The sequence below is a fragment of the Pristiophorus japonicus genome, unplaced genomic scaffold (assembly GCF_044704955.1).
Source record: "Pristiophorus japonicus isolate sPriJap1 unplaced genomic scaffold, sPriJap1.hap1 HAP1_SCAFFOLD_66, whole genome shotgun sequence".
Taxonomy (NCBI): domain Eukaryota; kingdom Metazoa; phylum Chordata; class Chondrichthyes; family Pristiophoridae; genus Pristiophorus; species Pristiophorus japonicus.
Window position 1 is genome coordinate 2,827,227 of NW_027254572.1, and position 19,216 is coordinate 2,846,442.

A 19,216-nucleotide genomic window follows, 5' to 3' on the forward strand; every position below is an offset into this window, starting at 1 on the left:
GTGCTCCCACCCACACTGTGAAACGTGCCACTAACTTATCGAATCATGGAATGGTTACAGCACGGAAGGCCATTCGGCCAATCGAGCCCGTGCCGACTCTCAGAGAGTCCCGCTCCCCCGCCCTTCCCCAGTAGCCCTGCAATTGTTTTCCTTCAGACACTTATCCAACTCCCGTCTGAAAGATAAGATTGATTCTTCCTCCACCGCCCTTTCAAGCCGTGCATTCCAGATCATAACCACTCGCTGCTAAATGGCCATCTCCTGTTCCTATGTGTAAAGTCTTGGAAACATGAGATCAATTCCTGCCACACTAACAGCCTGGCTAAATACAGCACCGTCATTCTATTCTCGTAAAACCAGCTCCTGAAGTATCGGCCAGCTGTGTAGGTTAATGCTCTGGTTATATTCCTGAGATTACTTGAACTGCAGCGTTTCTGTAGTGTAGCGGTTATCACGTTCGCCTCACACGCGAAAAGTCCCCCGTTCAAGCCCGGGCAGAAACATTATTTTGGAGACTATTTTTGCTGTGAAATAAATTGAACAAAAATCGCCCCAGGTTCCTTGTCGCATGAGCACTGAACATTTTAAACCAGTCTCCTAAATACAGAGTGTGTAAAGTCAGATAGGGGAGAAAACTTCATCAATGATTCAAAATCCTTAAATAATTAAAGTTCAGTTATTGAAGTTTCCACTGTCCCTCAGTAACGATTCTACAAAACAACGCTGTCGGTTAATGAATGGGGAAAAAACAAATAATCTTCACCCATCCCCATCCCACAACACAGAGTTTAATTCGTTGCATGTCATTCTTTTAAAGATTTTGAATGAAATAGTTACTTTCTGATTCCGGGATCCCTCTGTGAGCGCCGCACCACTAAACGAGCAGGAAACACATTAAATAGTTGACCACAATTGCTGAAATTTCTTTAGCTTTTTTCTTGTGTTTTTTCAGCTATTCGTCCTTTTCAGCTCCTGACTGCGGATATTGCTGTGATTAAACCTGAACACAATGCAATGTCTCACAGTCCCTGCCTCGGTTAATACCAGCAGATCTAAGCCGAATTTCAAACCCACAAACAACTCATTAGTTATTCGCTCTTCCCAGTTCCAGAGCTCAGAGGGTTATTGTCCATCCCTGTGATGCAAGCTACCTCAGACCCAGGCCAAAGCTCCCGTACACCGAGCACACGCTGAGGAAAACTCCGGGGGAGAGGATATCCTATTGTGTGGGGCTACAGGACCCTCGGACTCTTAAATAATCTCTCACAGCTCATCTGAAAGCAGCCGGAATGTGCCTGCCTCAGCCGTGAGGTAACACTTGTTTATTTATAAAAAGAGAAGCAACTATCCTCTTTCAGCAAATATAAGGCAAGATATCATCAAAAGAGGTTTATGGACATTTTAAGTGATGTGTTTAATGCTTCAGTACTTTTTGTGTTTAATTCCCACCCCCTCTCTGGCTGTGCCTGCACTGAGCTTACCTCCAGGTAAGTTTGTTCTGAACTTACAAAAGTGGGCACTTACTCCAGCCGGAGTTAATATGTAGTTAGTTTTCACTGTCGAATCTTGCAAAACAGGCTTGAGTGGCTGGACACACCCCCTTTTGAAAAAAAATACCTTACCTGAAGCCAACCTCAACGAACTCAGTTGAACTGGAGCAAACTAATATCCGAGAATTGCAATTTCTAACATTCTCCAAAGTAAACTAGTTGCTCCAAAAAACTAGGAGCAACTCCACCCGAAACTTGCGCCCTCAGTGTGGGACAGAAGTTGTTTAAGGTGAGCCAACACATTCCCGATCAGCACAGAGAGAGCTCACTGGTCAGCTCCCCTCTGTTGGGGCTGTTGTACCAGAAGTTTCTGTAAGGCAATAAACGGCAACGCCTCGGCGCAAATTCAACGGTGGGCACTCATGCTGGCGTCCTACGACTATACCATAAGGCACAGACCAGGCACAGACAACTGTTCCGACGCGCTCAGCATGCTACCCTGGCCACCACGGAAGGGTCTGACGAACAGGACTGTGAGATAGTCATGGCAATCAATGCCTTTGAGTCCACAGGTTCGCCCATAACAGCTCACCAAATCAGAGCCTGGACGGCCAGCAACCCCAAGTTATCCTTAGTAAAAAGATGTGTCCTAACCGGTGACTGGGCAGAGGCTCGTGATGCCTGCCCTGAGGAATTAAAACCCTTTCACAGGAGCATGCATGAACTATCACTTCAAGCAGACTGGCTAATGTGGGGCAGTCGAGTAGTCATGCCTCTGCGAGGCAGAGAGGCATTTGTCTGGCAGCTCCACCGCGAGCACCCGGGGATTGTTCTCATGAAGGCCATAGCCAGATCCCACGTCTGGTGGCCTGGTATTGACGCGGACCTGGAGCTCTGCGTCCGAAGGTGCACTATTTGTGCCCAGCTCAGCAATGCCCCCAGGGAGCCTCCACTGAGCCCCTGGCCCTGGCCTACCAAACCGTGGTCGCGGGTGCACGTAGACTATGCGGGCCCATTCATGGGCAAAATGTTCCTCGTAGTTGTAGATGCATTTTCAAAGTGGATCGAATGCACCATTTTAAACTCGAGCACAACCTCCACCACTTGGAGAACCACACGTGAAAGGTCCCCGGTTTGAACCGGTGTACAAACATTATTTTAAGACTACATTTGCTGTGAAATAAATTGAACAAAATTCGCCCCAGGTTCCTTGTTGCATGAGCACTGAAAATTTTAAACCAGTCTCCGAAATACAGAGTGTGTAATGTCAGATAGCGTAGAAAACTTCATCAATAATTCAAGCTCCTTAAATGATTAACAAAAGAACAGAATAAATAGGAACAGGAGTCGGCCATTCGGCCCCTCGATCCTGCTCTGCCATTCAATAAGATCATGGCTGATCTGACCATGGACATTGAGTTAAGGGACTCGGGGGCATTTTCTCTCTCCCCTGAGAAGGTTCACGTTCTACAGTCCAGCCTCTAAAAGGCAGCACTCTGTGCACAGTACTTGCCGGGTTTGAGTCCTGAGGATGAGTCATCCGCCGAGAGCCACAGGTCGAGGTCATGAATGCTTGGCTCACGGAGATGGCCTTCTGCAGTGTGACTGTGGTATCTCCTGACAGTAGCTTATGAAGAAGGCCCTCGTGGCCGATTCCGATGACAAAGATATCCCGCAGTGCTTCGGTGAGGTGGTCACCAAAATCCCACGGTGCCGAATGCCTCCTGAGGTCTGCAGCATATTTCGTGATCTCCTGGCCTTCGGGCCGTCGGTGTGCATAAAACCGCTGTCTGGCATGAGGATGCTCTCTTTGGGCTTGAGTTGTTCTTGGATCAGTGTTACAAGCTCCTCGTACATCTTGGTCATTGTCTTCGCTGGTGCCAGCAATTCCCTGACGAGGCTGTAGACGGTGGGCCCACAACTGGTTAGCAGGATAGCTCTGCACTTATCAGCCAGTGTGACCGTGTTGTCACCTGCCAGATAGTTTGCTGTGTAGAAATGGACAAGCCTCTCCATAAAGGCTTCCCAATCATCACCATCGGCGAACTGCTGCAACGTACCAAGGTTAGCCATTTTCGTGTGAAGGTCCGTAATCGCGTCGCCAATTGTTATACCTTCAGATGCTCTGATAATGACTCCACGAGACAATGTGTAGTGCTTGAACTGTAGTGACCTTCGTCCTTTATTGATAACCACAGAGTGAGGATCACACCTGATGGCTTGCCTTTTATTCCAGGCCAAGCACACCTGAACAGGTAAGCTACAAGCCTCCCACTGCAGTTACCTCTGGTGCACAACTTGCAATAGTACAAGCAATAACCATGTAGGACACATGACAGGTGTCACTGTGGAACCGTTTCTCTCACTCAAAGTTAGACACACTACCGTGGGCACCACGAGGTCTAGGTAGGTAGCCTTTGACATTCAGGTTCATATATAAATATATATAACTATATCGACATGTATCATAACTGTTCCCTGGTGGTCAAGGGGTTAAGATCCAGCGAACTAACCTGGTTTCATTCCTCGATCAATGCATCGCATAAAAATAATTGAGTTCTGTGAGACGATTAATAATTGCTGTAATCACCATGAATACCAATACTTTCTGTGATCGACCGACCTTACAGACTATCTGGCTTCTCCAGCCCTTTGCCAGGCACGTGTTCGAGGTATAATTTTGTAAACTCGGTGAGTTCGCTGATCGCGGGGAGATGGTAGGAGCCTCTGTGGCCCCACTGTGAGGAAGTGAACACGGTGGCTGGGTGATTGGTGACATTTCTGTAAAGGGCAGCGGAGGAGAAGGATTGAGAACTTTCAGTGTGGGACAGAAGTTGTTTAAGGTGAGCCAACACATTCCCAGTCAGCACAGAGGGAGCTCACTGGTCATTGTTCTTTTGGATATTGTTCTTCCAGAATTAATATTTCCTTTGCTGTGTCGAAATGACCAAACCCTTGCTCCAAGGTCTGTCTCACTGTTTCCCCGGTGTCAGGCAGAGATACGCCTGCTGCCCTCGTTTGTTTCATGTGACAGGACACAAAAGTACAAAATCAACCTGCAGGTGGCCACACACAGCACTGAATAGTCAGGATGGCCGAGCGGTGTAAGGTGTTGTGTTCACGTCACTGTCCTTCTCTGGAAATGTGGGTTCATGTCCCATTTAATCAGTAAGCGAAACCCATTTGTTTTGTCACCACCAACTCCTTAAAAGTGCGATTCAGCAGTCCACCTGCTCGCTGAACATTTCCGTCTTACCTGGTGCTGAAGTTTGTTCATTCTTCTGTCGACCATCAATCATATATTTTGCTCTGAGCATGTGAGGAACTTTTATCCCGATCTCATTGGGTTTAATTTTGGTAATCTGGAACTGAAAGTAGAGATGTTTCTGGAGTGTAATGGTTAACACGTTCGCCTCACACGCGAAAGCACCTCGGGGGGAAATATTTTCTGGAGCTTTCTCATGCATGTTCAGAGGAGAGTTTGTTCTTCTGTGAAAGGGCAAGAGATCAGAAGAACGTAAGAGTTAGGAACAGGAGTCAGGTATTCGGCCCATATTCAAGTTTTCAAGATCTTTCCGCCCGGTTTCGGACCGGGGACCTTCCGTGTGTGAGGCGAATGTGATAACTACTGCACTACAGAAACACTGTGGTCGAATCTATCTGATGATAAAACCACAGCTCTAACCTACACAGCTAGCCGAGAATTCAGGAGCTTGTTTTAAGAGAATAGAATAAGGGTGCTATATTTCGGAAGGCTGTCAGTGCCTTTTCCACGCCTCGGGAACCATTTCCACGCCTCGGGAAACTACTATCAGCAATGGCAGACATCGATGACGAGGTCCAACACCGCCTCCAGTGTGCCAGCACAGCCTTCGATCACCTGAGGAGGAGAGTGTTTGAAGACCAGGACCTCAAATCTGCCATCAGGCTTATGGTCGACAGGGCGGTGGTGATACCTGCACCGCGGTATGGCTCCGAGACATGGACTATATACAGCAGACATCTCAAATCACTGGACAAATACCACCAGGGCTGTCTACGCAAGATACTGCAAATCCCCTGGGAGGACAGACGCACCAACATCAGTGCTCTTGCTCAAGCCAACATCACCAGCTGTGAAGCACTAACCACACTCGACAAGCTCCGCTGGGCGGGCCACATTGTCCACATGCCCAACATGAGACTCCCTAAGCAAGCGCTCTACTCAGGACTCCGACACGGTAAGCGAGCCACAGGTGGCCAAAGGAAACGTTTCGGGCACACCTTCAAAGCCTCCCTGATAAAATGCTACATCCCCACCTGCACCTGGGAGTCCTTGTTCCTTGGGTTCTCTTGCCATATCGATCATCCTCAGCCACGTGGTATGTCACAGCACGTTTGCACATTCACTGGAGTTACCCCATCGTTGTGCAGCCTTTGCACACGTAGTGCTTGAATCGACATTGATGGGCCCGAGGACTACCCCCGCAGCACCAACACGGTGCTAATAGATTCAAATTTACCCCCGATGGCGCACTCTGATTCATCACAAGTCTTGCACCCACAGACGTATCGACCCTGCCATATGCAGTTCGGCCGGCTAGCGACATCATTATATGCACAGTACTTGCCGGTGAGCTTCGATGTTGAGAAGATATCTGTTTGGTGTTATCGTCCGTGGCCATGCATGCCTGGGCGATCCCGATGGCCCTGCTCAGGTCTCGGTTTTCAACAGCCAACAGCTTTCAAAGAATGACCTCGTGGCTGATGCCCAGCACGTAAAACTCCCACAGCATTTTCCCCAACGCAGCAAGGTCCCGCGAGGTGTCTCAGGTCGGTGACATAATCCGGTAGATCCTGGTCCCCGGAGCGATGGTGCGTGTAAAAACGATATCTGGCCATGAGGATACTCTCCTTCGGCTTGAGGTAGTCCCAAACCAGTGTGCACAACTCTGAATATTCCTTCTCCGTTGGTTTTGTCGGTGTGAGCAGAATCTTGATGAGGCTGTATATTTTAGGCCCACAGACGGTGAGGAGAACCACCCTTTAATGGGCCACGTTAGTGTCTCCTTCCAGCTCGTTGGCCACAAAGTACTGGTCGAGCTGCTCGACGAAGGCTTCCCAATCACCCTCTACGGATCTCTCTAATATTCCAACGGCAGCCATGGTTGTGTGAAGGTTCGTATTCTGTTACTCGTCGCCAATTGTTGTGTAGAGAAGAACTCCCCGAGGCTGAGTACTGTGAGCTAAACTTACTGTGACCTTAGTCTGCTTTATTACAACTCCAGAGTGCCTGACCAACATGGCAGCCGACCTTTTATACTGGCCCTCCACGTGTGGGCAGGTGACCATTAGGACTCCAACAGTCGCGTCCTCTGGTGGCAAGTATTACATAGTTACATAATTCACATAATTGTTATCGTTCAGAAGTTATAATTCCAATGAATGCCTGAATCATCCGAAAGGAGCCTGGTTTGTAGGACAAGGCTACATATCAGGAAGGAGTGTAGTTAAATGACAAGGGAAGTGATTTTCGGATTATAAGTTAGGAGAATAAAAAGAGTAAATGCTGGTAACAGTGAGCAGGTCAGGCTGCATCTGTGGAGAGAGAAACAGAGTTAACATGTCAGGTTAATGACCTTCCATCAGAAGTTGGGCACTTGTGTTAGGTAATACTATTAAAAATGTAAATTGTCACGTAGCAGGGGTAAGGAAAAGATATAAAATGTGGCATTTGGAACAGATAGTTTAGAATATGATTAATCTTTGATCAATTTGTACACCGAGCTGGGAACTGTAACGTGTTTGAGTTTTTCGGCGAACATTCGCAAGGTTTGGGTGTAAGTACTGTTGTTAAGTGTATGTTTTATTATTGTCTGTTTAATAACTCTGACATTTAATGTTGCGGACCATATTACTGCACTGCGCGTGTTCCAGCTCTGTTTGGAGCACCGATCCCTTCAATCTGTCGCTTGACAGGGACAGTTGGATTCACCGTATCTTTGTTTGGTGAAATTTCAAAGATTGAAAGCGGCGCACATCAACCTGGTCACCTACTCACTATCCGCTACACGCTGCTCCCGTGAGATGGAAGCCCAGTTGCTGTTTCAAGCTTGAATGCAGGTACAAGCAGAACTCATTCATAGAAAGGCCAATTCGCTGAGATACCTGATTCTCTGCACCGAACTCCTTCGCAAAGAGTTGCAGTTCGTGTGGGTTGATTCGGGCACATCTTTCCCCACACTCCAACACTTCAAACATAACTCAACGGCTGTAAAGCGCTTTGAGGCGTCATGAGTTCCTGAAAGGTGCTGTCGAAATGCAAGTCCTTCTTTGCAAAAATTCGATGCAAGTTCAAAATTCGTGGGTAAATTGAGGGCTCGTCCAGGATTTGAACCCGGGACCTCTCGCAAATTTCAAGTAACAACCCCAAAGCGAGAATCACACCTCTAGACCAACGAGTCAACTACTGCACAACTGTGGAGCTCACGTGTAACCATTATTGAAGCATGTTTAGTGTGTTGCTATTCTTGTTCGGAGGAGCACATGGGACGGAATCAGTGAATTTGCTTTTTCGACCTGTCTTCTGAAGCACCGCACAGTCCCACTCCGACAGTCAATGAGCTGTTGGGACGTTACTGTATCCAGGCTGCGGGTGGCCAACAGGCGCCTGGCTGCAATGAGCGATAAAATCTAGCATTAGCCAGAAGCCTGGCGTGCTCAGTCGGTAGAACATGAGACTTTTAATTGCAAAGTTCTGGTTTTGAGCCCCATGTTGGGCGATTGCATTTCTTTTAATTTTATGTTGCTTTCATGGAAAATCATCATTAATTAACCCACAATCTTCTTTTGCACAATTAAAGAAATGCTAACTGAAGGAACTCCATAATTGAATCATTTCTTCTGTCTCTGCAAGTGAACTCTGAAACCATAAACCATTTTACACACTGTGCTTTCGGGGTCTGGGTCAAAATGTTCATTGCAGATAACATCAACAGGAGACTGGGGAAACAGTGAGACTGACTTTCGAGCAAGGGTCCGGTTATTGTGAAACACCAAAGAAAATAGCAATTCTGGAAGAATAACATCGAAACGAAATGTGAGCTGACATCCTGAAAGAAGTGTTAAGGCAGAAGGTTAAATGCTGCATCCCTTTCTGCAAAAAATTCCTTTCACAAATATTTCAATGTCCGAAACGGCACAAAGCAAAAATCTTCCTTTCAAAGTCAATAAACACCTGAATTTCCGCACCCCGCGAATCTCCTGAATCAGATGCCTCTAGTTTTGCCGACTCAATCCATGTCCCTTTGCAATGTTGTGCTCCCACCCACACTATGAAATGTGCCACTAACTTATCTAATCATGGAATGGTTAGAGCACGGAAGGCCATTCGGCTAATCGAGCCCGTGCCGACTCTGAGAGAGTCCCACTCCCCCGCCCTTCCCCCGTAGCCCTGCAATTGATTTTCCTTCAGACACTTATACAACTCCCGTCTGAAAGATAAGGTTGAGTCTTCCTCCACCGCCCTTTCAAGCCGTGCATTCCAGATCCTAACCACGCGCTGCTAAATGGCCATCTCCTATTCCTTAGTGTAAAGTCTGGGAAACACGAGATCAATTCCTGCCACACTCACAGCCTTCCTAAATATAGCAGCGTCATTCTATTCTCGTAAAACAAATTCCTGAAGTATCGGCCAGCTGTGTAGGTTAAAGCTCTGGTTATATTCCTGAGATTACCTAAACCGCAGTGTTTCTGTAGTGTAGCGGTTATCACGTTTGCCTCACACGTGAAAGGTCCCCGGTTCGAGCCCGGGCAGAAACATTATTTTGGAGACTATTTTTGCTGCGAAATAAATTGAACAAAAGTCGCCCCAGGTTCCTTGTCGCATGAGCACTGAACATTTTAAACCAGTCTCCTAAATGCAGAATGTGTAAAGTCAGAAAAGGGAGAAAACTTCATCAATGATTCAAAATCCTTGAATGATTAAAGTTCAGTTATTGAAGTTTCCACTGACCCTCAGTAACAATTGTACAAAACAACGCTGTCGGTTAATGAATGGGGAATAACACAAATAATCTTCACCCATCCCCATCCCCCGACACACAGTTTAATTCGTTGCATGTCATTATTTTAAAGATTTTGAATGAAATAGTTACTTTCTGAATCCGGGCTCCCTCTGTGAGCGCCGCACCACTGAACCAGCAGGAAACACATTAAAGAGTTTACCACAATTGCTGACATTTCTTCAGCTTTTGTCTTGTGTTTTTTCAGCTCTTCGTCCGTTTCAGCTCCTGACTGCGGATATTGCTGTGATTAAACCTGAACACAATGCAATGTCTCACAGTCCCTGCCTCGGTTAATACCAGCAGATCTATGCCGCATTTCAAACCCACAAACAACTCATTAGTTATTCGCTCTTCCCAGTTCCAGAGCTCAGAGGGTTATTGTCCATCCCTGGGATACAAGCTACCTCGGACCCGGGCCAAAGCTCCCCGTACACCGAGCAGAAGCTGAGGAAAACCGCGGGGGAGAGGATATCCTGCTGTGGGGGGCTACAGGGCCGTCGTACCCTTAAATAATCCCTCACAGCTCATCTGAAAGCAGCCGGAATGTGCCTGCCTCAGCCGTGAGGTTACACTTGTTTATTTATAAAAAGAGAAGCAACTATCCTCATTCAGCAGATATAAGGCAAGATATCATGAAAAGAGGTTTTTGGACATTTTAAGTGATGTGTTTAATGATTCAGTCCTTTTTGTGTTTAATTCCCACCCCCTATCTGGCTGTGCCTGCACTGTGCTTACCTCTAGGTAAGGTTGTTCTGAACTTACAAAAGTGGGCACTTGCTCCAGCCGACGTTAGTTTGTATTAAGTTTTCACTGCTGAAACTTGCAAAACAGGCCTGAGTGGCTGGACACGCCCCTTTTTGAAAAAAAATACCTTACCTGAAGCCAACCTCAACTAACTCAGTAGAACTGGAGCCAACTAATATCCGAGAATTGCAATTTCTAACATTCTCCAAAGTAAACTAGTTGCTCCAAAAAACTAGGAGCAACTCCACCCGAAACTTGGGCCCTCAGTGTGGGACAGAAGTTGTTTAAGGTGAGCCAACACATTACCGATCAGCACAGAGGGAGCTCACTGGTCAGCTCCCCTCTGTTGGGGCTGTTGTACCAGAAGTTTCTGTAAGGCAATAAACGGCAACGCCTCGGCGCGAACTCAACGGTGCGCAATCATGCTGGCGTCCTACGACTATACCATAAGGCACAGACCAGGCACAGACAACTGTGCAGACGCGCTCAGCATGCTACCCCTGGCGACCACGGAAGGGTCTGACGAACAGGACTGTGAGATAGTCATGGCAATCAATGCCTTTGAGTCCACAGGTTCACTCCAAACAGCTCACCAAATCAGAGCCTGGACGGCCAGCAACCCCACGTTATCCTTCTAAAAAAGATGTGTCCTAACCGGTGACTGGGCAGAGGCTCGTGATGCCTGCCCCGAGCAATTAAAACCCTTTCACAGGAGCATGCATGAGCTATCACTACAAGCAGACTGCCTGATGTGGGGCAGCCGAGTAGTCATGCCTCTGCGAGGCAGAGAGGCATTTGTCCGGTAGCTCCACCACGAGCACCCGGGGATCGTTCTGATGAAGGCCATAGCCAGATCCCATGTCTGGTGGCGTGGTATTGACGCGGACTTGGAGCTCTGCATTCGAAGGTGCACTATTTGTGCCCAGCTCAGCAATGCCCCCAGGGAGGCTCCACTGAGCCCCTGGCCCTGGCCTACCAAACCGTGGTCGCGGGTGCACATAGATTATGCGGGCCCATTCATGGGCAAAATGCACCTCGTAGTAGTAGATGCATTTTCAAAGTGGATCGAATGCACCATTTTAAACTCGAGCACAACCTCCACCACTTTGGAGAACCACACGTGAAATGTCCCCGGTTTGAACCCGTGTAGAAACATTATTTTGGAGACTACTTTTGCTGTGAAATAAATTGAACAAAATTCGCCCCAGGTTCCTTGTCGCATGAGCACTGAACATTTTAAACCAGTCTCCGAAATACAGAGTGTGTAATGTCAGATAGGGGAGAAAACTTCATCAATGATTCAAGCTCCTTAAATGGTTAACAAAAGAACAAAAGAAATAGGAAAAGGAGTCGGCCATTCGGCCCCACGATCCTGCTCTGCCATTCAATAACGTCATGGCTGATGTGACCATGGACATTGAGTTAAGGGACTCGGGGGCATGTTCTCTCTCCCCTGAGAAGGTTCACGTTCTAGAGTCCAGCCTCTAAAAGGCTCCACTCTGTGCACAGTACTTGCCGGGTTTGAGTCATGAGGATGAGTCATCTGCCTAGAGCCACAGGTCGAGGTCATGAATGCTTGGCTCATGGAGATGGCCTTCTGCAGTGTGACTTTGGTATCTGCTTACAGTAGCTTATGAAGAAGGCCCTCGTTGCCGATTCCGATGACAAAAATATCCCGCAGTGCTTCAGTGAGGTGGGCACCAAAATTCAACGGTGCCGAATGCCTCCTGAGGTCTGCAGCATATTTCGTGATCTCCTCACCTTCGGGCCGTCGGTGTGTATAAAACCGCTGTCTGGCTGTGAGGATGCTCTCTTTGGGCTTGAGTTGTTCTTGGATCAGTATTACAAGCTCCTCGTACGCCTTGGTCGTTGTCTTCATTGGTGCCAGCAAGTCCCTGACGAGGCCACAGACCGTGGGCCCACAACTGGTTCGCAGGATAGCTCTGTACTTATCAGCCAGTGTGGCCGGGTCGTTTGCTGTGAAGAAATGGACAAGCCTCTCCACAAAGGCTTCCCATACATCACCATCAGCAAAATGCTGCAACGTACCAAGGCTAGCCATTTTCGTGAGAAGATCTGGAATCTCGTCGCCAATTGTTATACCTTCAGATGCTCTGATGATGACTTTCCGAGACAATGTGTCCTTTATTGATAACCAGAGTGAGGATCACACCTGGTGGCTTGCCTTTTACACTAGGCCAGGCACACCTGCACAGGTAAGCTAAAAGTCTCCCACTGCAGTGCCCTCTGGTGCACACCTTGTAATAGTACAAGCAGTAACCATGTAGAACACATGACAGGTGTCACTGTGGAACAATTTCTCTCACTCAAGTTTGGACACACTACCGTGGGCACCACGACGTCTAGGTAGCTAGCCATTGACATTCAGGTTCATATATAAATATATATAAATATATTGACATGTATCGTATCTGTTCTCTGGTCGTCAAGGGATTAAGACCTGGCGCACTAACCTGGTTTTCATCCTCGATCAATTCATCGCATAAAAATAATTGAGGTCTGTGAGACGATTAATAATTGCTGTAATCACCAGAATACCAATACTTTCTGTGATAGACTGAGCTTACATACTATCTGGCTTCCCCTGCCCTTTGCCGGGCACGTGTTCAGGGTTTAATTTTTTAAACTGGTTGAGTTAGCTGATCGCGGGGAGACGGTAGGAGCCTCTGCGGCCCCACTGTGAGGATGTGGAAGTGAACACAGTGGCTGGGTGATCCGTGACATTTCTGTAAAAGGCAGCGGAGGAGAAGGATTGAGAACTTTCAGTGTGGGACAGAAGTTGTTGAAGGTGAGCCAACACATTCCCGATCAGCACAGAGGGAGCTCACTGGTCAGCTCCGCGCTGTGGGGGCTGTTCTGCCAGAGGTTTCTGTAGTGTAGTTGTTATCACGTTTGCTTTACACGCAAAAGGTCCCTGGTTCGATCCTGGGTGGAAACATTATGTTTAAACTTGCTGTGGATGAACAATCGGAGGTGAGTTTCGTCTCCCTGCAAATGCTGCCTGACCTGCTGAGATTTCCAGCATTTGCTGTTTTTATTTGCTATTTATTCTCCTGGCAAAAGGGATCCCTTATTCCTTAATTGCTATTTATTTCACTTTGATAAATAGATTACTTTGAGTGAGAGAAAACGGATCCACCGAGAACCTTTCGCGTGTGAGGCCAACGTGATATCCGCTGCAATGCAGCCCATCAAAGGGCGAGAAACCACTGAATATAAAGGATGAGCTCACAAATATCAGGGGCAGTGCAGTATGGTCAATGTCAAACCCTCCTTTCTTATTCAGCAGTGGCATGAACGGGAGTCAGACGCCACAAAGTTGAATTAAAGACACAAATACAAGGAACACTTCCAAATCTTTTCAGTGTAAAATTCTTTCACTTTATTTGAAATCCAACTGCGTTGAATCTGAAAATACGCATAGTGGGATTTTATCTTCACTACTGATTGTATTTTGTGTGCACGGTAGGAATAACCGGTGCTGTTAAATTTGATAAAAGTTGCCCCAGATTCGTGGTGTCATCGGCAATGAAGAGTTTGAACCAGAAAGCTAAAATACAGTGAGTAAAATGGGATATAGTTTTCGAGTTAAGATGCAAAGCACAGCACAAATGATTGAAGTATGGAGTGTCCGAGTTAGTATTTGTTTGAATGTGTAAAAGAAGGTGAGGTGTTAATTAATGATGCTTTCCTGTGAAAGCAAGAGAAAAGTTTTCGAACAAATCATCCGGTGACAGTCAGGTGAGCGCTGCTTGTGATACCTGGTGGGAATGGGCGAGGATTTTAAAGCCCCTTGTATTGCAGAACCGTCATATAGACGAACATCCGTTAACTACTGTGTCGACCTTGTGGTGCAACGGTAGTGTGCCTGACTTTGGGTTAAAGGGTTGCGTGTTCAAATCATGTCGGGGTCACTGTTCTTTTAGCAATTGCTGTTTCACAATAACCAGACACTTGCTGCAATGTCTGTCTCACTGGTAAGTAGTGGTAAGGTTGGTGACAGCATCAAACAAGAAAGAAGGGATGTGTGCAGTGGTGGTACAGCAGTTATCATGGGTGACTTTAATCTACACAGTGATTGGGCTAACCACATGGCAGTAATGTGGTGGAGGAGGATTTCATGGAGTGTGTTGTGGATGGTTTTCTCAACCAAGAAGGGAGCTGGCCATCCTTGACTGGGTGATGTGTAATGAGAAGGGACTAATTAGCAATCTTGTTGTGCGAGACCCCTTGGGGAAGAGTAACATAATATGGTAGAATTCTTCATTGAGATGGAGAGTGTCACAGTTAATTCGGAAACTTGGGTCCTGAACTTAAGGAAAGGTAATTTTGACGGTATGAGGTGTGAATTGGCTAGAATAGACTGGCCAAGGATACTTAAAGGGTTGACGGTGGATAGGCAATGGCAAATATTTAAAGATCACAAGGGTGACTTCAGCAATTGCACATCCCTGTCTGGAGTAAAAATAGAACGGAGAACGTTGCTGAACCGTGGCTAACAAGGGAAATTAAGGATAGTGTTAAAACCAAGGAAGAGACAGATAAATTGGCCAGAAAAAGGAACAAACCTGAGGACTGGGAGAAATTTAGAATTCAATGGAGGAGGACTGAGGGTTTCATTTGGAGGGTGAAAATGGATTCTGGGAAGAAGCTTGCTTGGAACATACAAACAGACTGCAAAAACTTCTGTAAATATGAAGAGTAAAAGATTAGTGAACACAACTCTAGGTCCCTTCCAGTCGGATTCAGGTGAATTTATAATGGGGAACAAAGATATCGAAGGCCAATTGACCAAATACTTCAGTTCCGTCTTCACGCAGCAAGACACGAATAACCTTCCAAAAGTACGAGGGGACCGAGGGTCTAGTGAGAAGGAGGAACTGAAGGATATCCTTATGAGGTGGGACATTGATGGGATTGAAGGATGATACATCCCTGGGGCCTGATAGTCTACATCCAAGAGCACTTAAGGATGTCGGCCTAGAAATGGTGGATGCATTGGTGATCATTTTCCAACAGTCGATTGACTCGGGATCAGTTCCTATGGACTGCAGGTTAGCTAATGTAAAACCACTTTTTAAGAAGGGAGGGAGAGAGAAAGCGAGTAATTATGGACCGGTTAGCCTGACATCAGTCATGGGGAAATGTTGGAATCAATTATTAAGGATGAAACAGCAGCGCATTTGGAAAGCAGTGACAGGATCGGTCCAAGTCAGCATGGATTTATGAAAGGGATGGATTTATGCTTGACAAATCTTCTGGAATTTTTGAGGACGTAACTAGCAGAGTGGACAAGGGAGAACCAGTGGATGTGGTGTATTTGGACTTTCAAAAGGCTTTTGACAAGGGTCCAAACAAGAGATTGGTGTGCAAAATCAAAGCACATGGTATTGGGGGTAATATACTGACGTGGATCGAGAACTGGTTGTCAGACAGGAAGCAGAGAGTCTGGAATAAAGGGTCCTTTTTAAAATGGCAGGCAGTGAATAGTGGAGTGCCGCAGGGCTCAGTGCTGGGTCCCCAGCTCTTTACAATGTAAATCAATGATTTGGATGAAGGAATTGAGTGTAATATCTGCATGTTTGCAGATGACACTAAACTGGGTGACGGTGTGAGCTGTGAGGGGGACGCTAAGAAACTGCAGGGTCACTTAGACTTGTTAGGTGAGTGGGGAAATTCATGGCAGTTGCAGTATAATGTGGATAAATGTGAGGTTATCCACTTTGAGGGCAAAAACGTGAAGTCAGAATATTTTATGCATGGTGGCAGATTAGGAAAAGGGAGGTGCAACGAGACCTGGGTGTCATGGTTCATCAGTCACTGAAAGTTGGCATACAGGTACAGCAGGCAGGAAAAAGGTAAATGGTATTTTGGCCTTCATAGCTAGGGGATTTCAGTATAGGAGCAGGGAGGTCTTACTAGCGTTGTACAGGGCCTTGGTGAGGCCTCACCTGGAATATTGTTTTCAATTTTGGTCTCCTAATCTGAGGAAGGACGTTCTTGCTATTGAGGGAGTGCTGCGAAGGTTCACCAGACTGATTCCCGGGATGACTGGACTGACATATGAGGAGAGACTGGATCAACTGGGCCTTTATACATTGGAATTTGGAAGGATGAGAGGGGATCTCATCGAAACATACAAGATTCTGATGGCACAATACTGGTTAGATGCGGGTAGATTGTTCCCGATGTTGGGGAAGTTGGAGCAGGCTCGAAGAGCTAGATGGCCCACTCCTGTTCCTAATTCTTATGTTCTTATAGCAATTCTGGAAAAATAACATTGAAACGAAATGTGACCTGACACCCAGAAAGAAGTGTTAAGGCAGAAGGTTAAATGCTGCATCCGTTTCTGCAAAAAATTCCTTTCCCAAACATTTCTCTGACCGAAACGGCACAAAACAAAAATGTTCCTTTCAAATTCATTGAACTCCCGAATTTCCATGCCCCGCGAATCTCCTGAATCAGATGCCTCTACTTTTGCCGACTCAATCCATGTCCCTTTGCAATGTTGTGCTCCCACCCACACTATGAAATGTGCCACTAACTTATCGAATCATGGTATGGTTACAGCACGGAAGGCCATTCGGCCCGTCGAGACCGTACCGACTCTCAGCGAGTCCCACTCCCCCGCCCTTTCCCCGGAGCCCTGCAATTGTTTTTCCTTCAGACACTTATCCAACTCCCATCTAAGAGATAAGATTCAGTCTGTCTCCACCGCCCTTTCAAGCCGTGCATCCCAGATCCTAACCACTCGCTCCTGTTCCTATGTGTAAAGTCTGGGAAACACGAGATCAATTCCTGCTACACTCACAGCCTTCCTAAACAGAGTACCATTATTCTATTCTCATAAAACCAGCTGCTGAAGTATCGGCCAGCTGTGTAGGTTAAAGCTCTGGTTATGTTCCTAGCACCATGTTAATCGCAGTGTTTCTGCAGTGTAGTGGTTATCACGTTCGTCTAACACGCGAAAAGTCCCTGGTTTGAAACCGGGTGGGAACATTTTGAACATTGTTCAATTAAATATTAGAAAAAATGGAATAATTGACATTAATGGTTCAATATTACAAAGTTGGTGTTTGTTTCTGCTGATGTTAGTAACCCTTCAACTAGGCTGGAGTTTAATATTTTGATATTTCAAATAACAGTGTTGATATTTGATGTCTCCAAGATAAGAGAGGCTAATTGATGTCCTATTTCTGACTGCTCCATTTTTGATCGGAGCGGAGGAGCGGTGAGAGATCGGGGCCCAGGAGCGTCGTGATCGGTGCTCAGGAGAGGCGAGGGACCAGGGACAGCACGGGCCAGCCCACACTTCGATCTATGGATAGTCGGCGCATGTGTACACACTAGGTCCATGCAGCAGAGCTTGGTCTATGGTCGTCTTGGGTAATCCTTGCCACTGAACCAAGACCTCGCCCATGAACCAAGACCTCGCCCCCGTGTGGTGGCTGGTGTGCAACGGTCACCCCACATTAAAACAATCCACTCACAAGCATCTTCCACCCTTCAGGATGTAGTTCGGGACCTAGATTGTCAGATCCCTCATCGAAACACCTGTAAACTCATCTCTTTTTCGTGTGGAAACAAGTCATCCTCGATACGAGGGACTGCCAATACTATACTATGAAAAAGAAATAGTGTCTCACAGCCCTGTTACACTGGCTGGTTTCTCTGTACAGTTCTGTACGCACTCAAACTCGACACAGTGTCTCTCACTCCCTCTCGTTTCCAGCCCTGACGGTGCAGAAAGCCCCTCTCAAAGCTGCACGTTCCGGCTGCATTCAGTTGAGCTGTGAGAGATTATTAAAGGATCCTACATCTCAGCCTTGCTTGACAACAGGAGATTGAAGCCGAAAACAACCCATCGACTAATCGCTCGTCCCCAGCTCCAGAGGGAGTGAGGCCGGGACTGTCATGTATTCAACCAGCATCGTAACCCATGTATAATCTGACCTAAGTTGTACACTGCGAGAACATTGACCACTAGGTGGTGAACTTGTGGGAGACAATCCTAACCTGGATCTTCAGGTATAAAAGGGGAAGCTCCACCCACTTCCATCAATTGAGTGCTAAGGAATAAAGGACAGGTCACAGACTGACCTTCTCTAAAGCATTGGCCTCGTGTGCATTTACACTGTATAGTAAGGACGTATCAATGGCGACGAGAAACTGGGATTTAAATCACGCGAGCATGGCCACTAGCAGAACTAACGAGAGGTACTGTGTTAAGCAATGGTTGGGACAGGGATTCAACATTGTTAAAGCATCACACACTTCTCGAGGCAGCCAAGGGCAGTCAGGCATGCCCCAATATGTAGCCGAACCCAGAGGGGGAGTTCGACAGAGACAATGGCAAGCTGAGCGGCGATTCACGTCATTGCAAGGGACAATGCGGCCAGTAATGGGGCCATCAACACCTGTTAATGGTGCACTCAAGGACAATCACGGGGCAGTCAGTGACGATCGACTGGCAAGAGACATTTTGTTTCCAACAGCAGCTCATGTTGGAGGCGTGCATGCTCACACTCAGCCGGAGTTTGCAGAGATGAGCAAAATACCTGCAGAAATTGCAGAAATGGACACTGGGGGAAATCGCTGGAAGCTAAAGTTCAGCGACTAAATGTGGAGCATGTATACAGTTCATACACAAGGACGCCACCGATAATGATGAAAGTGCTCCTCAATGGCATCCCAGTATCAGTGGCGCTAGACACGTGGGCCAGCCAGTCCCTGATGGGTATCAAATAGCTCAACAGGTTGTGGGCGTCCAAGGACAGGAGGCCAAAATTATTGCCGATTGACGCACAGCTGCGAACATACACAAAGGAGATCATTCCGGTGCTAGGCAGCGCCATGGTAGTCGTGACCCACAAAGTTGGCTTGCTGTAATGAACTGGAAATGGGGCGATGTCAATG

At 47.0% G+C, this 19,216-nt stretch overlaps 3 non-coding genes across 3 annotated transcripts; all 3 read left to right on the plus strand.

The window, feature by feature from the left end:
* The first annotated feature begins 430 nt into the window (after nucleotides 1-430).
* trnav-cac (transfer RNA valine (anticodon CAC)) lies at nucleotides 431-503 on the plus strand. The gene has a single exon. It is a non-coding gene; the product is annotated as a tRNA-Val (tRNA).
* Nucleotides 504-9,217: 8,714 nt separating this feature from the next.
* trnav-cac (transfer RNA valine (anticodon CAC)) lies at nucleotides 9,218-9,290 on the plus strand. Its single transcript has one exon. It is a non-coding gene; the product is annotated as a tRNA-Val (tRNA).
* Nucleotides 9,291-13,165: 3,875 nt separating this feature from the next.
* On the plus strand, nucleotides 13,166-13,238 carry trnav-uac (transfer RNA valine (anticodon UAC)). The gene has a single exon. It is a non-coding gene; the product is annotated as a tRNA-Val (tRNA).
* The last annotated feature ends 5,978 nt before the right edge of the window (nucleotides 13,239-19,216 follow it).